Raw genomic sequence first — 19084 nt, forward strand, 5'->3', positions numbered from 1 at the left:
CAGTACCTTTCAACAGCAAGGCTAAGTTCACAACATGGTTTTGCATACTTTATGTATTAGTCTTTAGTAATTTTTAATTTGTTTATTTTTTATTTTTGTGGGTACATAGTGGGTACATATATTTAGGGGGTATATGAGATGTTTGATACAGACATGCAATTTGTAATAATCACATCATGTGGAACGTAGTATTTATCCCTCAAGCATTTAGCCTTTCTGTTACAATCTAATTATACTCTTAGTTATTTTAAAATGTGCACTTAGATTATTATTGGCTATAGTCACCCTGTTGTGCTATCAAATACTAGATATTTTTATTCTTTCTTTTTTTGTATTAAAAAAGAGAGAGAGAGAGAGACCCTCCTCAGCCTCTGATAACCAACTTCCTACTTTCTATGCCCGTAAGTTCAATTGTCTTGATTTTTAGATCACACAAACAAGTGAGAACATGGGATGTTTGTCAATCTGTGCCTGGCTTATTTCACTTAACATAATGATCTCCAGTCCATCTATGTTGTTGTGGATGACAAGAGCCATTCCTTTTTATGACTGAATAGTACCTCATTGTGCATATGTACCACAACTTCTTTATCCATTTCTCTGTTGATGGACACTTAGGTGGTTTCCAAATCCTGGCTATTGTGCTGCAACAAACATGGGAGTGCAGATATCTCTTCAATATGCTGATTTCCTTTCTTTTGGGTATATACCCAGAAGTGGGATTGCTGGATCACATAATAGGTCTATTTTCAGCATTTTGAGGAATTTCTAAACTGTTCTCCATAGTGGTTGTGCTAACTTACCTTCCCACAAACAGTGTACAAGGGTTCCCTTTTCTCCACATTCTCATCAGCATTTGTTATTGCCTGTCTTTTTGATAGAAACCATTCTAGCTGAGGTGAAATAATAACTAACTGTAGTTTTAATTTGCAATTCTCTGATGAGCAATAATGTTGAGCACTATTTTATATGCCTATTTGCCACTCATATGTCTTCTTTTGAGAAATGTCAATTCAAATGTTTTACCCATTTTTTTGATGAGATTTTTTTTTTTTTTTTTTTTTTTTTTTTTTTGAGACAGAGTCTTTCTCTCTCACCCAAGCTGGAGTGCAATGGCAGGAGCTCAGCTCACTGCAAACTCTGCCTCCTGGGTTCAAACGATTCTCCTGTTTCAGTCTCCTGAGTAGCTGGAATTACAGGTGTGTGCCACCAGGCCCAGCTAATTTTTTTATTTTCTTTTTTCTTTTCTTTTCTTTTTCTTTTTTTTTTTTTTTTTTTTTTTTTTTTTTTTTTTTTTTTTTTTTTTTTTTTTTGAGACAGAGTCTCACTCTGTCACCAGGTGCCAGGCTGGAGTGCAGTGATGCAACCTCGGCTCACTGTAACCTTCACCTCCCGGGTTCAAGCAATTCTCCTCCCTCAACCTCCCGAATAGCTGGGATTACAGGCACACGCCACCACGCCCAGCTAATTTTTTTGTATTTTTAGTAGAGACAGGGTTTCACCATGTTGGCCAGGATGGTCTCAATCTCTTGACCTCGTGATCCACCTGCCTCGGCCTCCCAAAGTGCTGGGATTACAGGCATGAGCCACCGCACCTGGCCTAATTTTTGTATTTTCAATAGAGATGGGGTTTCACCATGTTAGTCAGCCTGATCTCAAACTCCTGACCTCAGGTAGTCTACCTGCCTCGGCCTCCCAAAGTACTGGGATTATAGGTGTAAGCCACCGGGTCGGGCCTGATCAGATTATTAGATTTTTTCCTATAGAGTTATTTGAGCTCATTTTATATTCTGGTTATTAATCCCTTGTCATATGGGTATTTGGCAAATATTTTCTCCCATTCTGTGAGTTGTCTCTTCACTTTGTTGTTTCTTTCCTTGGCTCTTCAGAAGCTTTTTAACTTGATGTGATCCCATTTGTCCATTTGGCTTCAGTTGCCTGTGTTTGTGGAATATTGCTCAAGAAATGTTTGCCCAAACTAATGTCCTAGAGCATTTCCCCAATGTTGTCTTGCAGAAGTTTCATAGTTTGAGTTCTTAGATTTAACTTTTTTATCCATTTTGATTTGATCTTTATATATGGTGAAAGATAGGGTTTTAGTTTCATCCTTCTGTACACAGATATCCATTATTCCCAGCACCGTTTATTAAAGACACTGTCTTTACTGCAATGTATGTTCTTGGCACCTTTGTCAAAAACAAGTTCACTTTAGGTATGTGGTTTTGTTTCTGGGTTCTCTATTCTGTTCCATTGTTCTGTTTTTAAGCCGGGACCATGCTGTTTTGGTTTACTTTAGCAATAAAGTATAATTTGAAGTCAGGTAATTTGATTCCTCCAATTTTTTTTCTTTTGCTTAGGATAGGTTTGGCTATTCTGGGTTTTTTGTGGATCCATATAAATGGTAGAATTGTTACTTCTATTTATGTGAAGAATGTCATTGGTATTTTGAAAGGAATTACATTGAATCTGCAGATTGCTTTGGGCAGTACAGACATTTTAACAGTATTGATTCTTTCAATCCATGAACATAGACTATTTTTCCACTTTGAGGTGTCCTCTTCAATTTCTTTTATCAGTGTTTTATAGTTTTCATAATAAAGATCTTTTACTCCTTTGGTTAATTCATAGGTATTTAATTTTATCTATAGCTATTATAAATGGTATTATTTATTTTTCACATTGTTCACTGTTGACATATAGAAACATTACTGATTTTTGTATGTGGATTTTATATCCTGCAATTTGACTGAATTTTGTTTATCAGTTCTAATAATTTTTTAGTGGAGTCTTTAGGTTTTTCTGAATATAAGACTGTATCATCTGCAAATAAGGATAATTTGATTTATTTTATTCCAGTTTGGATGCCCTTTATATCTTTCTCTTATCTGATGGTCTGACATATATACCCATTATGTTGAACTATATTCCTCCTATATTAAGTTTTTTGGGGGGTTTTTATGATGAAGGGGTGTTGAATTTTATCAAATGTTTTCTCAGCATCAATTGAAATAATCATATGATTTTTTTCCTTTATTCTTTAATATGATTTATCACACTGATTTATTTGCATATGTTGAACCATCCTTGCATCCCAGGGATAAATTCCCCTGGGTCATGGTGAATGATCTTTCTAATGTATTGTAGAATCCAGTTTGCTAGTATTTTATTGAGGGTTTTTGCACCAATATTCATCAGAAATGGCCTGGAGTTTTCTTTTTTGGATGTGTCTTTGTCCGGTTTTGCTATCAGGGTAATACTTACTTCATAGGATGAGTTTGTTAGTATTCCTTCCTCCTCTATTTTTTGGGAATAAATTGGGTAATATTGATATTAGTTGTCCTTTAAATGTTTTGTACAATTCAGCAGTGAAGCCATCAAGTCTTTCTTTACTGGAAGATTTTTTGGTGTAGCTTCAATGTCTTTATTTGTTATCAGTCTGTTCAGGTTTTGGATTCCTTCTTGGTTCAATCTTGGTAGGTGGTATGTGTCTAGAAATTTGTCAGTTTCTTCTAGATTTTCCAATTTATTGGCATATAGTTGCTCATAGTAGCCACTAATGATCCTTTGAATTTCTGCAGTATCAGTTGTAATGTCTCTTTTTCCATTTCTGATTTTATTTATTTTGATCTTCTCTCTTTGATCTTAGTTAGGCAAAAAGCTTATTAATTTCGTTTAACTTTTAAAAACTCCAACTTTTTGTTTTATTGACCTTTTATATTTCTTTATTTCAATTTCATTTGTTTCTGCTCTAATCTTTATTATTTCTTTTCTTCTACTAATTTTGGATTTGGTTTGCTCTTGCTGTTCTAATTCTTCAAGATGCATCATTAGATTATTTGAAGGTTTTTTTCTCTTCTTTGATGTAGGCGCTTACAGATATATACTTCTCTTAATACTGCTTTTGCTGTAAACCACAGGTTGTGGTATGTTGTGTTTCCATTATTATTTGTTTCAAGAAATTTTAGGCCAGGCGCGGTGGCTCACGCCTGTAATCCCAGCACTTTGGGAGGCCGAGGCGGGTGGATCACGAGACCATCCTAATCAACATGGTGAAACCCCGTCTCTACTAAAAATACTAAAAATCAGCTGGGCATGGTGGTGCCTGCCTGTAATCCCAGCTACTCAGGACACTGAGGCAGGAGAATTGCCTGAACCCAGGAGGTGGAGGTTGCGTGAGCTGAGATCGTGCCATTGCACTCCAGCCTGGGTAACAAGAGCGAAACTCCATCTCAAAAAAAAAGAAATATTTTTTGTTTTCTTCTTCATGTCTTCATTGTCCCACTGGTCATTCGGGCTCATATTGTTTAATTTCCTTACCAAATCTTTTGTTGTTATTAAATTCTAGTTTTTTGTGGTTTTTTTTTTGTTTGTTTTTTGTTTTGTTTTGTTTTGTTTTGTTTTGTTTTGTTTTGTGAGACGGAGTTTCGCTCTTGTTACCCAGGCTGGAGTGCAATGGCGCAATCTCCGCTCACTGCAACCTCCACCTCCTGGGTTCAGGCAATTCTCCTGCCTCAGCCTCCTGAGTAGCTGGGATTATAGGCACGCGCCACCATGCCCAGCTAATTTTTTTGTATTTTTAGTAGAGACGGGCTTTCACCATGTTGACCAGGTTGGTCTCGATCTCTTGACCTTGTGATCCACCCGCCTCGGCCTCCCAAAGTGCTGGGATTACAGGCTTGAGCCACCGCGCCCGGCCTAAATTCTAGTTTTATTCTGTCATGGTCAGCGAAGATGCTTGATATTATTTCAATTTTTATTTTTATTTTTTGAGATGGAGTCTCACTCTGTCACACAAGCTAGAGTGCAGCAGCATGATCTCAGACTCACTGTAATTTTTGCCTCCCAGGTTCAAGCAATTCTTGTGCCTCAGCCTCCCGAATAGCTGGGATTATAGGTGTGTGCTGCCACGCCTGGCTAATTTTTGTATTTTTAGTAGAGATGGGTTTTCACCATGTTGGCCAGGCTGGTCTCAAACTCCTAACCTCAGGTGATCTGCCCATCTTGGCTTCCCAAGGTGCTGGGATTACAAGTATGAGCCATTGTCCCTGGCCTTGAATGTTTTAAGATTTGTTTTTTTGACCTAGCATATGGTCTATCCTTAAGAATAACATATGTGCTGAAGAAAAGAATGTGTATTCTGCAGTCATTGGATGAAGTGTTCTGTAAATATCTATTAGATCCATTTGGTCTATAGTGTAGATTAATCTAATGTTTCTTTGATTATTTTCTGTCTGGAAGATCTGCTCAGTGTTGAAAGTGTGGTATTGAAGTCTCCAGGTATTATTGTATTGGAGCCTATCTCTCTCTTTAGCTCTAATAATATTTGCTTTATATATCTGGGTGCTTCAGTGTTGGGTGCATATATTTAAGATTGTTATATTTTCTTACTGAATTGACCCCTTTATCATTACATAGTGACCATATTTGTCTCTTCTTATAGTTTTTGTCTTGGAATCTATTTTGTCTGACATGGGTATAAATACTCCTGCTATTTTTTGGTTTCCATGGGCATAGAAATCTTTTTCCATTCCTTCATTTTTGATCTATGTGTGTCTTTATAGCTGAAGTGTGTTTCTTGTAGGCAACAGATCAATGGGTCTTGTTTTTCATCCATTCTACCACTCTGTCTTTAGAATTTAGTCCATTTACATTCAATGTTATTATTGATAAGACTTACTCCAACCATTTTGTTGTTTGTTTTCTGGTCTTCTCATCCTTCTTTTCTTCCTTCTTGTCTTCCTTTAGTGAAGGTGATATTCTCTGGTAATATGATTTAATTTCTTGCTTTTTTGTGTGTATCTGTTGCATTTTTTTGGTTTGAGGTTACCAAGAAGCTTAAAACTACTATCTTATAACCCATTATTTTAAACTGATAACAACTTAACACTGCATAAACAAGCAAGCAAAAAGAAAACTAATCAAAACTCCACACCTTAACTTTGTCTCTTCACTTTTTAGCTTTTTGTTATTTCCATTTATACCTTATTGTACTGTCCATGTCTTGAAAAAATTTAGTTATTATTTTTTATTGGCTCATCACTTAGTCTTTCTATTTAGGATAAGAATAGGTTACACACCACAGTTACAGTGTGATAATATTCCATATTTTTCTGTGTACTTACTATTATCAGTGAACTTTATACCTTCACATGATTCCTCATTAATGTCTTTTTCTTTCTGAATAAAGCGCTTCTTTTAGCATTTCTTGTAGAACAAATATGGTGTTGATGAAACCATACTTGTAGGACAAATACAGTGTTGATGAAAACATACTGAGAAACCAAAGGAAAGTATTTCTTTCTCCTTCATATTTGAAGAATATTTTCACTGGACATACTATTCTAGGGTAAAAGTTTTTTTTTTTTTTCCTTCAGCACTTTAAATATGTTACACCACTCTCTCCCAGACTATAAAGTTTCCACTGAAAAGTCTGCTGCCAGACATATTAGAAATCTATTGTATGTTATCTATTTCTTTCTTTTTGTTGCTTTTAGAGTCCTTTCCTTATCCTTGATCACTGGGAGCTTGATTATTAAATTCCCTGAAGTAAGTCTTCTTTATATCTTTCTCTAGGTTTGAGAAGTTCTCTGTTATTACCCCTTTGAACAAACTTTCTATTCTTATCTCTTTCTCCCTCTTTAAGGCCAATGGCTCTTAGATTTGCCCTTTTGAGGCTATTTTCTAGATCCTTTAGGAGTGGTTCTTTGTTTCTTATTCTTTTTTCTCTTGTTTCTTCTGTGTATTTTCAAATAGCCTATCTTCAAGCTCACTAATTCTTTCTTCTGCTTGATTAATTCTGCTATCAAAAGACTTTGATATACTCTTTACTCTTCAGTATGCCGATTACATTTTTCAGCTGTAGAATTTCTGCTTTCTCCTTATTTCAATCTCTTGGTTAGATCTATTTGATAGAGTTCTGAATTCCTTCTCTGTTTTAAACGGAATTTCTCTGAGTTTCTTAAACACAGCTGTTTTAAATTTTCTGTCTGGAAAGTCACATATCTCTGTTTCTCCAAGATTGGTCCCTGGTGCCTTATTTAGTTCATTTGGTGAAGTCATGTTTTCCTGGATTATCTTGATACTTGTTGAAGTTTGTCTGTGTTGGAGCATTAAAGAGTTGGGTATTTATTGTAGTGGTCACTGTCTGGGCTTATTTGTACCCTTCCTTTCTTGGGATGGCTTTCCAGATATTTGGAAAGACTTGAGTGTTGTGATCTAAGCTGTATCTGTTTTATGGGGCACCCCAAACCCAGTAACACTGCGGTTCTTGCAGACTCATATAGGTACTACCTTGATGGTCCCAGGACAAGATCTTGGACAAGATCCAGGAGAATCATCTAGATTAACAGGCAGAGACTTGTTCTCTTCCCTTACTTTCTCCCAAACAAATGATGTCTCTCTCTGTTCTGAGCTACCTGAAGCTGGAGATGGAGTGACACAAGCATTTCTGTGGCCACAACACTGTCTATGTTGGGTAAAACTTGAAGCCGGCATAGCACTGGGTCTCACCCAAGGCCTCTGCTGTATCAACCTCCTGATTACTGCCTATCTCTGCTCAAGGCCTTGGGACTCTACAATCAGCAGGTAGCAAAGACAGCCAGGCATGTGTCCTTCCTTTCAGGGCTGTGACGTTCCCCAGGTCCCAAGTGCATCAGAGGTGTTGTCCAGGAGCCAAAGATTGGAGTCAAAAGCCTTCCAAGGCTACCTGGTGCTCTGTTGTACTGTGGCCAAGCTATAACTCCAACCACAAGATGCAGTCCTTCCCACTCTTCCCTCTGCTTTCCAAGTGCAGATAAGCCTCACCCTGTGGTCATTGCCACCACAAGCCCATGAGGAGCACTGCCAGACTACCAACAGTGTTCCCTGAAGGCCCCAGGGCTCTTAAGTCAGCTGGTGGTGAATGCTTCCTGGTCTGGGACTCACCCTTCAGGGCAGTGGGCTCCGCTCTGGCTCAGGACTGGTCTAGAAATGCCATCTAAAAGTCAAGTTCTAGAACTGGAGACCCCAAAAGCCCACCTGGTGTTCTGCCATTCTGTGGCTGGGGTGGCAACTAAGGTTCAGGACAAAGTCTCCTTTACGTTTTCCTCTGCTTTTCTCAAGGAGTTTAACCTCATAGCCATCACAGATCAGGTCACTGCATTCCAGCCTGGGTAATGAAGTGAGACTCCATCTCAAAAAAAAAAAAAAAAAAAAAAAAAAACCCCACGCACACACAACTGAAAGTTCAATGTTCTTTTTCCATTATCATGCTGAATTTCCATGGCAGCTGACTTTTTACTTTGGAAACGCTATCATCATAATCATCATTATGAGGTCACCTGTGTTCAGGAGTTCAAGAACAGCCTAACCAACATGGTGAAACCCTGTCTGTTCTAAAAATGCAAAAATTAGCTGAGTATGGTGGTGGGCAAAGTTTGCAGTGAGCCAAAATTGTGCCCCTGCACTCTAGCCTGGTGACAAGAGCCAAGATTGTGCCCCTGCACTCCAGTCTGGGTGACAAGAATGGAACTCCTTCTCCAACATCAACAACAACAAAACATCATTACTGCTGGTGAGTCTGACTTTTCTAGCATCAATAGACTTGCACCAGTTTTTGCTAAGGCTATTTCAAGGCAGGCAGTAAGTCCCCATAGGGTGATTTCATGGTAAGTAGAACCTCCTCAAGGGGCAAGAGTTGTGATAGTTTCCACAACTCCAGCCACAATAAGTCCTAGGGCTTTTGTTCTTCTAGAATGAAATTCTGGATTGGAAGTTATGTTCAAGGCAGTGATTTGTGTGAGAGCTGTTTTTCTCAGAGTACAATCACAATAATGAAGAGAATTATCAAGGTGGGATAGGGCCAAAGCTTGAAAAGGGTTTAAATAAGTATTATTAATAGCAGTGCCAAAAAATGATAAGAGCCCAAGAGGGGAAGGTAATATATTTTTGAGGATTCCTGGACTAAAATGGTCACTGCTGCTAAGGCTCTTAAGTAGGAAGGGGGGCATCCCTGGAATACTAGGTTTCAAGCTTCTGAAAAATATGCTATAGGGCAAATTAGAGGACTCCAGATCTTAAACTAAGACTCCCAAAGCTATTCCCCTTCATTTGTGTTCATACAAGAAGAAAGGCTTAGTCAGATTTCATAGGGCTAAGGCTAGGGCTGAGATAAAAGCCTGTTTTAAAGTGTTAAGACTTAGCTGGGTGAAGTGGCTCATGCTTATAATCCCAGCACTTTGGGAGGCCAAGGCAAGCAGACCACTTGAGGTCAGGAGTTCAAGACTAGCCTGGCTAACATGGCAGTACCCTGTCTCTACTAAAAATACAAAAAAAATTAGCAAGGTATGGTGGCATGCACCTGTAATCCCAGATACTTGGGAGCCTGAGGCCTAAGAATCGCTTGAACCTGGGAGGTGGAGGCTGCAGTGAGCCAAAGTCATACTATTGTACTCCAGCCTGGATGACAAAGCAAAACTCGGTCTTAAAAAAAAACAAAAACAAAAAGTGTTTAGACTACCAGGGGTGTCCAATCTGTTGGCTTCCTGGGGCCACATTGAAAGAAGAATTGTCTTGGGCTACACATAAAATACACTAACCATAACAATAGTGGATGAGCTAACAAAGGGAAAAAAAATTGTGAAAAAAATCTCATAATGTTCTAAGAAAGTTTATAAATTTGCATTGGGCTGCATTCAAAGCCTTCCTGGGCCACAGGCAGCCCGTGGGCCACAGGTTAGACAAGCTTTGTTTAGAGTGTGCTTCCTATCCTTAGTCCAGGATAGAGGCTGTTCCTCAGTTCCCTTGAGGGCTTCATGTAAAGGTTTTGCTACTAATCAAAAGGATGGAATTCATTTTCTGCAACACCCATCCCTATTCAAAAGGACAGCAGCTGTTGTTTAGTTACTGGAGTATCATGTTTAGGATAAGATCTTTATGAGTACTGGAGAGGCTTTTTGTACCAGAGGTTAAAATAGGACTCCAAAGACTGAACTCTCTGTGTGGATATTTGTGTCTTAGAAGGGATGCTTTGTACCCATAATCAACAAGTTTGTTTAGTACTGATACTATATCTTTGTCTGAAATAGCCTTGTTAGGACTGCAGATAGTAGGTCATCCACGTACTGGAACAGACTGCTATCTGGGAAAAGCTTCAGGGAGGACAAGTACTGAGCTAGGGCCTGTCCAAAAAAGGTGGGGACTATCGCTGAATCCCTGTGGCAGAACTGGCCAAGTTAACTATTGAGTGATTTGTGTATCTCAGTCTTGCCATTCAAATGCAAACAAAGATTGGCTATCTGGGTGTATGGGAATGCAGAAAAAGGCATTCTTAAGCTCAAGTACAGTAAACTAAGCTGTGGTGGGAGAAATCTGTTCAAAAAGGGTGTACAGATTTGGGACAATAGAAAAAATAGGTATAACGGCTTCATTCATAATTCTAAGATCCTGTACTAGTTAGTAGGAGTCATCTGGTTTCTTTACAGCTAAAATGGAAGTGTTGCAAGGTGAGTTGTATGGACACAAGAATCCATGGGTTAAAACTTTTGTTATTCAGGGATTTAACTCTTTTCATGCTTCTGGTTTCAAAGGGTATTCAGGGGGTTATTGGGAATTTATTGGAATTTTTAAACTGAATAACCTCAGGAGTAGCTGATACTGGGTGGCCAGGTAGAGAGATATTCCAGACCTCAAGTGGCTCTTGTTCTAGAATGTGAGGTTTTATAGACAGTAGCGGCTCTTTTGGTGAAGTGCGTTAATACAGATAGAAGTTGGGGGCCTTAGCTATAAATTAGCTTGTAATTTTGTGAATAAGTCATGAACTAATAATGACAGAACAGCTTTGCAGGACTAAAAAGGAGTGAGTAAAGGAATAACCTTCCATTTAACTAGGGAGTGGAGATATGAAACAACCCCACTGGGGTTTTCCATGAACACCCATGAGGAAAATGGAGCACTGCACATTGGGCCAGAGTAAACATTTAAAGCTGAATAACTGGCCCCATACGATAAACGTTATCTGTTGTTCAGTCACAATTAGATTTGCCTGAGGCTCATCCATAGAGGTGGAAAATACAGGGCGGGCCCGGATGGCCTCAAGACCCCATCTGTAATCTGGAGGATAACTTTCAGAACCTTGATCATAATCCAGGAAAGGAGTTAGAGGTGCTTGTCCTTGCCCTTGCCCTTGCTCTAGTCCTCATTCTGCAGAACCCCCTTGTTGGGTAGATTGGCAAGGTTGTGGCTGTGACAGCCCAGAAGGAAGAAGTGGCCCCCCTCATGAGGGAGACAGGAACACTCGCTCTTCAGATGATCCTCTTGTTTGCAATGAGGGCAGGGTCCTGGGGGCAGCTTGTGACCTGGAGGTTTGTGTTCTCTATTTCAGTATCCTAGATTCATGCAGTAATGACAGGCCTCAGTTCTGTTAGTATTATAGGGTCTAGCCATGGGGTTACTAGCTAAGAAAAAAGATGCAGTTGCCATGTAATTAGCTGGTGACGGCATTTTTCCTCCTCCAATTGAGTATTTTTTATTTTTGACATTTCCTCCCAGTATTGAGAACCTTAAAGGCTGCAATTTAATTAAGTAGGAAAGGGAGTTTGTGGGCCTTGCTCTAATGTTTTGTGTTTTTGTCTAATGCCTGGGGAAGCACGACTTATAAAATGTATGGTCAGAGTGGATTAGCCCTCAGGGCTTTCAGAGTCTAAATTTCTATATTTATGCATGGCCTTCACCAGTCTAACTTGGAAAGGGGTAGGGTTCTCAGATAGCTCCTGAGTGATTTCTTGTAGTTTAGAAAAATTAACAGGTTTTATTATAGCCCTTTTCATTCCTTCCAATAAGCAAGTTATCATATAATCTCATCTGCCCCTGCCTCTGTTTGGGCTGGCATCAGCAGCCTGATACTGCCAGTTGGGTTCTGTGTCAGGGACAACTTCTGCCCCAGCTGTATTTTCATTAGGATTACAAGCATGAGCTTCATCTGCCTAAGCTCTAGCTAAAGACCATATGCGGGACTTTTCTCCATGGGAACAGAAAGTTGTTATTACCACAAATATGTTTTGCCAGGTTAAATCAAAGGCAACAGTTAAAACCTGATATTCTTGAATGAACTTAGAGGAATCCTGACTAAATGAACCCTGCTTGGATTGAATTTGTGAAAAATCAGACATTGGAAAAGGGACACAAACTGAAATTGCTTTTTTTTTTTTTTTTTTTTTTTTTTTTTTGAGACGGAGTTTCGCTCCTGTTACCCAGGCTGGAGTGCAATGGCGCGATCTCGGCTCACCGCAACCTCCGCCCCCTGGGTTCAGGCAATTCTCCTGCCTCAGCCTCCTGAGTAGCTGGGATTACAGGCACGTGCCACCATGCCCAGCTAATTTTTTGTATTTTTAGTAGAGACGGGGTTTCACTATGTTGACCAGGATGGTCTCGATCTCTTGACCTCGTGATCCACCCGCCTCGGCCTCCCAAAGTGCTGGGATTACAGGCTTGAGCCACCGCGCCCGGCCTCAAATTGCTTTTAAATCTCCATTTGCCACCTCGCAGAGAGGCAAAACATTTCAGGGATTTCCTGAGGACTCTGTGCCAGTGGCATTTGTGATTCCCATGCCAGTATGTAAGTAAGGAATATAAAGTATGGCTATGGGATAGGGGGCTTACTAGGGGAAGGAGCAGATGGAGAGGGTGTAGGTCAAGTGGGAACAGGCTGAGAAAAGTGTGTCAGGCAAAAGGAAGGATCATCTAAGACATCAGAATCAGGGAGAGAGGAAGTTCCTTAGAAGCATGCATGACAATTTGTACATAATTGGGTTTTGGGTTTTGGGATAAAGCCAAAAAGACCTAAACATATGGAACCTCTGAATACAAAAGAAAATTATATGCTTCTTTCTGAGTGTCTGTGGGTCAAAATGGGATTAATTTCTAAGCATACAATCTAAGGATAAGTAGGAATTAATTGAAGAATGGATTGAGCCCATGTTGAGTTTAGGTAAGGGACTGCAAGATCCCCAGGGCCTCGTTTCGTCTCCCTCTATTCAGGAACACCCCACCATGGATAGAGAGCTTGCCCTTGTTTAGGTGATCAGCTCAAACCTAATGTGAAGGAGAACTCACCATAACTTATAACGCAGTGTCTGTGATGAAGTTGAATTCAAAATTGGGTGCGCCACCAGTGGAGTGCGTCTGCACAGAGTTGAGGTTGCTGCTGCTCATTTCCAAGGCACAGTTTACAGAGCATGAAAGTGAAAGTGGACTTGCCACCCTGACAGGCAATGGCAAATTTGTCCTTTTATCTTGGCCTTTGGGTAACACCAGGGAGTGCCCTCAGCCAGAAATCCTCAAATACCCAAGAGTATTCAAGCTGGCTCACTGGCAGTCAAAAAATAGACAAGAACCCTGGCCAGTCTCTCACCTCTAAGAACAGCAACAGACAGATATCCCTACTCTAGGGCTTCAGGATCCCACCAAAGAGTGGCCTCAGCCAGGGATTTGACGTTGAATTGATGAACTCCCAAGAGTAAAGAACCAGCCTACCAAGGGAAGCAGTGAGAAAGAAAAACGGAAATTTTCAGTAAAGTCTCCATACAGGCCACCAAGATGCCCAGCAGGGTGTCAGAGTCCCAGCATTGGAATGTCATCGACTTATGGGTTGATAAGAATTTACCAACAACAGTATAGATTTGAAAAGGAAAGTTTTATTAGTATAATTGCCTGATAGGTAGACCCTGATGCCCAGTGACTAGACAGAGCCAATTTATCAGGACCGGAGAATAGCAATAGAGAAAGAGTAATTCACACAGAACCGGCTGTGCAGAAGTTCGGAGTTTTATAATTATTCAAATCAATCTCCGTGAGCATTTGGGGAACAGAGGTTTTAAGGATAAGTTGGTGCATGGGGAAGGCCAGTGAGTCAAGAGTGCTGGTTGGTTGGGTCAGAGATGAAATCATATGGAGTTGAAGCTGTCCTCTTGTGCTAAGTAATTCCTGGGTGGAGGTCACAAGATCAGATGAGTAGGTTTATGGATTTGGGTGGTGCCAGCTCGTCCGTTAAGTGCAGGTTCTGCAAAATATCCCAAGCACTGATTTTAGGAATAGTTTAGGGAGGGTCAGAATCTTAAAGCCTCCAGCTGCATGACTCCTAAACCATAATTTCTACTCTTGTGCCTAATCTGTTAGTCCTACAGAGGCAGTCCCCAGGCAAGGAGTTGGTCAGATCTCTTTTACTGTCTGTTATAATTTTGCAATGGCAGTTTTATGAGATAAAAAGAATGCTGCAGGAGGGTGCAGCAGGGCACCTCAGCAAAAGAGGACTGAACACGAGGCGGTGAATTTTTCCTTAGGGGATTTACGGACCTTCAAGTGGGAGTGTAAGAGTAATTTAAACCGTATTAGCCAAGTAAGTCATGACAAATGATTACATTTGTAGATATTTTGGTGTTAGCAAGGGTTGTACAGCAAGTCTCGACATGTATGCATTCTGGAGATGTATCTAAATTCTAGTTACTTATACATTTTTGGAAAAGACATCTGGAATCAGATGCCTGCTTTAGGTAATAGGGAAGTCTAATTGCTACTGAATTCCTCAGTTAAGGAATTTTGCCTCTGGATGGTCTGCTTGATGGCCACCAGGTGATCTTTGCTCACCTCGGTCATCATCACCGTCATCATCTAATAAGTGATCATTGTCACTAATTATTGAATGCTCACTATGTGCTAGTTACTCACCTAACTGCTAATTATTGCACTATTCCTCACAGTAACTCTTTAGGGGTAAGTACTGTTATACTCTTCATTTTCCAGACGTGGAAAACAAGAATTAGGTCACCCAGTTAGTAAGAAACAAATACGGACTACAGAAAAAACTTTTTTATTTTTTTGAGACAAGGTCTCACTCTGTCTCCCAGGCTGGAGTGCAGTGGTGCTAACTTGGCTCACTGCAACCTCTGCCTCCTGGGTTTAAGCAATTCTCCTGTCTCAGCCTCCCCAGTGGCTGGGATTATGGGCACATGCCACCATTTCTGGCTGATTTTTGTATTTTTAGTAGAGATGGGATATCACTGTGTTGGCCAGACTAGTCTCAAAATCCTGACCTCAGGTGATGCATCCGCCTCGGCCTCCCAAAGTGCTGGGATTACAGGTGTGAGCCATTGCTCTTGGCCAGACAAAACTTTTAACTACTATATTCTACTCTGAATAACTAGAGTCATCAGATCTAAAACTCATGGGTGGATGTTATAAAGGAGGAAGGTTTTGGCCGGGCATGGTGGTGGATACCTGTAATCCCAGCTGCTTGGGAGGCTGAGAGAGGAGAATCAGTTGCACTGGGGAGGTGGAGGTTTCAGTGAGCTGAGATTGCACCACTGCACTCCAGCCTGGGTGATAAAAGTGAAAATCTGTCAAAAAAATAAATAAAGGAGGAAGAATTTATCTTACCCAAGAAAGAAATTTCTAACATTCTACTTCGAACAGTTCAGAGTTGGAATCAAATCTTATCTTAATAAGCTCCCCAAATATTGTTTTGTTGAATAGACCTTGGGAAAGGATGTCTGCCTTGTGTAAAAAGCTGGACCAATCAATATCGATTCTTTCTTCAAATTCTTCAGAATTTTTTGTCTTTTCCCTAACAGATGATATTGTGCTATGGATCTCATAGCCTATTTGCCTTGGCATTTTGCAATTACTACAATTCTTATGTATATTATTCTTATGTATGCACATATTTAGACAGAGTCTCGTTCTGTAGCCAGGCTGGAGTGCAGTGGTGTTATCTTGGTGCACTGCAACCTCTGCCTTCTGAGTTCAAGCAATTCTCCTGCCTCAGCCTCCCAAGTAGTTGGGATTACAGGCACGCGCCACCACACCCAGCTAATTTTTGTATTTTTAGTAGAGACGGGGTTTCACCATGTTGGCCAGGATGGTCTCAATCTCTTGACTTTGTGATCCTCCCACCTTGGCCTCCCAAAGTGCTGGGATTATAGACATGCACCACCGCGCCCAACCTAGAATATATATTTTAAAGGTACTAAACATTCTTATATTTTTAAGAGTTATGCTGAAAGTTGTTCTGATATTGGCTATGTGCCCTGCCATGGACATTTGTCATTCCTGTTGCCTTCCTGGAATCTGAACTTCTTTCCTATCTGAGGAATTCCCTGCCATACAAATCTAAGTGGAAGCTGAACTTTCCATTACTGTATAGTAGCAGAAAATATCAACTACGTACTCTCCTACCCTCTACTGGCACATGATTTAGGCTCTAATAATCAGCTACCCCCCAGAGACTTTTACTCAGAAGCTAGTGGTGTAGAGAAGCATGGTCAGAGAAGACTGTTTTGGGAGCAGCAGCAGCCAGTTTTGAGTGGCAGGCTTGCATTGGTGCAGGCTGTGTCAGCCGAGCTCAGTGGAGTGGTAGCAGTGCCCTCACCAGCCTGGTTAGGCAGCTTGCCTCAGGCTAGGAGTCTGTGTACCTAGCCTCCCTCTGTTTCTGTAAGTCTCCCAAGTCTGATTTTTCAGTCCTCTAGAGGCTACCTAATATTTTCCCCGTAATGTCCTTTTCTTACTTAATCAGCTGGTTTTGGTTAATTACAACCCTAAAGGGTGCTGTTCCCATCATAAGCAAATAGAATTCATCATTGTCACCTTGACTTTACAATCTCTTTCTCATACAAGTGTGAGATTTATTAGAAGTTAAATGAATCTCTTCTGTTCACATAGTGCTCTGTGCTAGATAGTGCTGAGGACATACCTGGACATACAGCCTAGAGAAAGTTCTCTAGGCTTAATCTACAAGTCAAAGAGTATGTAGGAGGCACCATGTTATCTCTTCTTCCTCCTGAATCTACATTAAAATAATATTTCAAAGATTTAAAAGCATAAAACCTAAATAACAACGATAATGAGAAGAAGAATATCAGCACATAAGAGATTTCAAGAAATTTTAAGAAAACAATTCAAATGGAGGACTGTAACAGTTAGGGTCAGGCAGAGAAAGCTAAAAATCCAAGGATTCTTGGGAAGAGTTATAGCTGAGATGGAAAACTGGCAAACTTAAAGAACACCAGAGATATTCAGAATTTCAGAATGCTAGGTATTAGCATTACAAAAGGCAGAAGCAAGATATAGATCTGTAAACAGAGATCATTGAAAGCTTTATTCAAACTGAACAATAGATACTGTAGGTCACATATATAAATTTTCTAGTAGCTCAATTTAAAAAAGTAAAAAGAAATAGGTGAAATAATTTTTTTTAAGGAAGGAAGGAAAGAAAGAAGAAAAAAAAAAGAGAGAAAGAGGAAGAGAAAGAAGGAGAGAGATCGGGAGTCTTGCTGCATTGCCCAAGCTGGAGTGCAGTCTGAAGACGGGTATTAAAAACCTCTTTTATGCCAATAATTCTGCTTGACAATGGAGACAGGAAGGAATAAGGGAGGAAGATAACAAACAAGCAATCAACCAATATTTCACGTAAACCTGTGAAATGCTATGCGTTTGCTGAGGAGTGATTTACTTCCAACCATGTGGTCACTCATAGAGCAGGTGTGATGGGATGCTGAGAAGAATGCACATTCTGTGGATTTGGGGTGGAGAGTTCTGCAAATGTCTACTAGGTCTGCTTGTTCCAGGTCTGAGTTCAAGTCCTACATATCCTTGTTAATTTTCTGTCTCGTTGATCTGTCTAATATTGACAATGGTGAATAATTGACAGTGAAATATTGACAGTGAAATAATTTTTAATGTATTTTATTTAACTAACATGTAAGACACTAATATTTTAATATGTAATCAATATAAAATTGCTAATGAGGTATATATACATATATATAGAGAGAGAGCACACTAAATCTTCAAAATATGGTGTGTATTTTATACTTCTATGCATCTGAATTAAGACTAGCCACATTTCAAGTGCTCCATAGTCATATGTGGCTAGTGGCTACTCTATTGGAAAACAGCTCATATGAAATTCCGTGTAGAAAAATACAACAGCCAAGTGTCTATTCTCCCATACAGAGAAGTTAAAGGTGGTTTTCTTCTCTAAAGAAATGTAACAGTCCTGCTGTGCGTGGTGACTCATGCCTGTAATCCCAGCACTTTGGGAGGCCAAGGCAAGTGGATAACTGGGTTAGGAGTTCAAGACCAGCCTGGCCGACACAGTGAATGCAAAATTATTGTATTTTGTATTCACCAAATAAAAATTAAAAAATTAGCCAGGCACGGTGGTGGGCACCTGTAATCCCAGCTTCTTGGGAGGTTGAGGCAGGTGAATCACTTGAACCAGGGAGGGGGAGTTTGCGGTGAGCCGAGATGGTGCCATTGCACTCTAGCCTGGTGATACAGCAAGACTCTTTCTCAAAAGAAAGAAAGAAAGAAATGTAAGAGTCCTAGTCTGGGCGCCATGGCGCACACCTGTAATCCCAGCACTTTGGGAGACCAAGGTGAGTGGATCACCTGAGGTCACGAGTTTAAAATCAACCTGGCCAAAATGGTGAAACCTTGTCTCTACTAAAAATACAAAAGTTAGCCAGGCGTAGTGGCACGTGACTGTAATCCCAGCTACTCAGGAGGCTGAGGCAGGAGAATCACTTGAACCCAGGAGGTCAGAAGGTGGAGGTTGCAGTAAGTGGAGATTGTACCACTGCACTCCAGCCTGGGCAACAGAGAGAGACTCTGTCTTTAAAAAAAAAGAAAGAAAGAAAGAAAGAAGAAGAAGAAGAAATGTAACAACCCTGAAGAAAAGTTTTGGCATTCTAGTGTTTATGGTTTTTCCAGCAAAACAGTTAGCTCCCCTTGAAGTAAGCCTGACAGTCAGCAAGTCCCACCCATACACATGGACTCTCCAGTTAATTTATTATTCAAATAAGAACACAAATAAAGGATTATCACTTATTTGAAGAAAGTTTAAAATAAGAAAGAGAAATACTAAAATTAAAAAATACTGTGAATGACACTGAAAGAAACCAACATGGTTCAAGGAACAGAAGGAATCTTCGCAAAGGAAAAAAAAAATCTCTAATTAGAATCTTTGTACTGTACTCCAGCCTGGGTGAGACTCTGTCTCAAAAAAGAAAAAAGAAGAAAAAAAAAAGAATCTTTGGAGAAAAGATTATATCCA

Source organism: Saimiri boliviensis, chromosome 1, assembly GCF_048565385.1.
Source record: "Saimiri boliviensis isolate mSaiBol1 chromosome 1, mSaiBol1.pri, whole genome shotgun sequence".
In the NCBI taxonomy this organism is placed as follows: Eukaryota; Metazoa; Chordata; class Mammalia; order Primates; family Cebidae; genus Saimiri; species Saimiri boliviensis.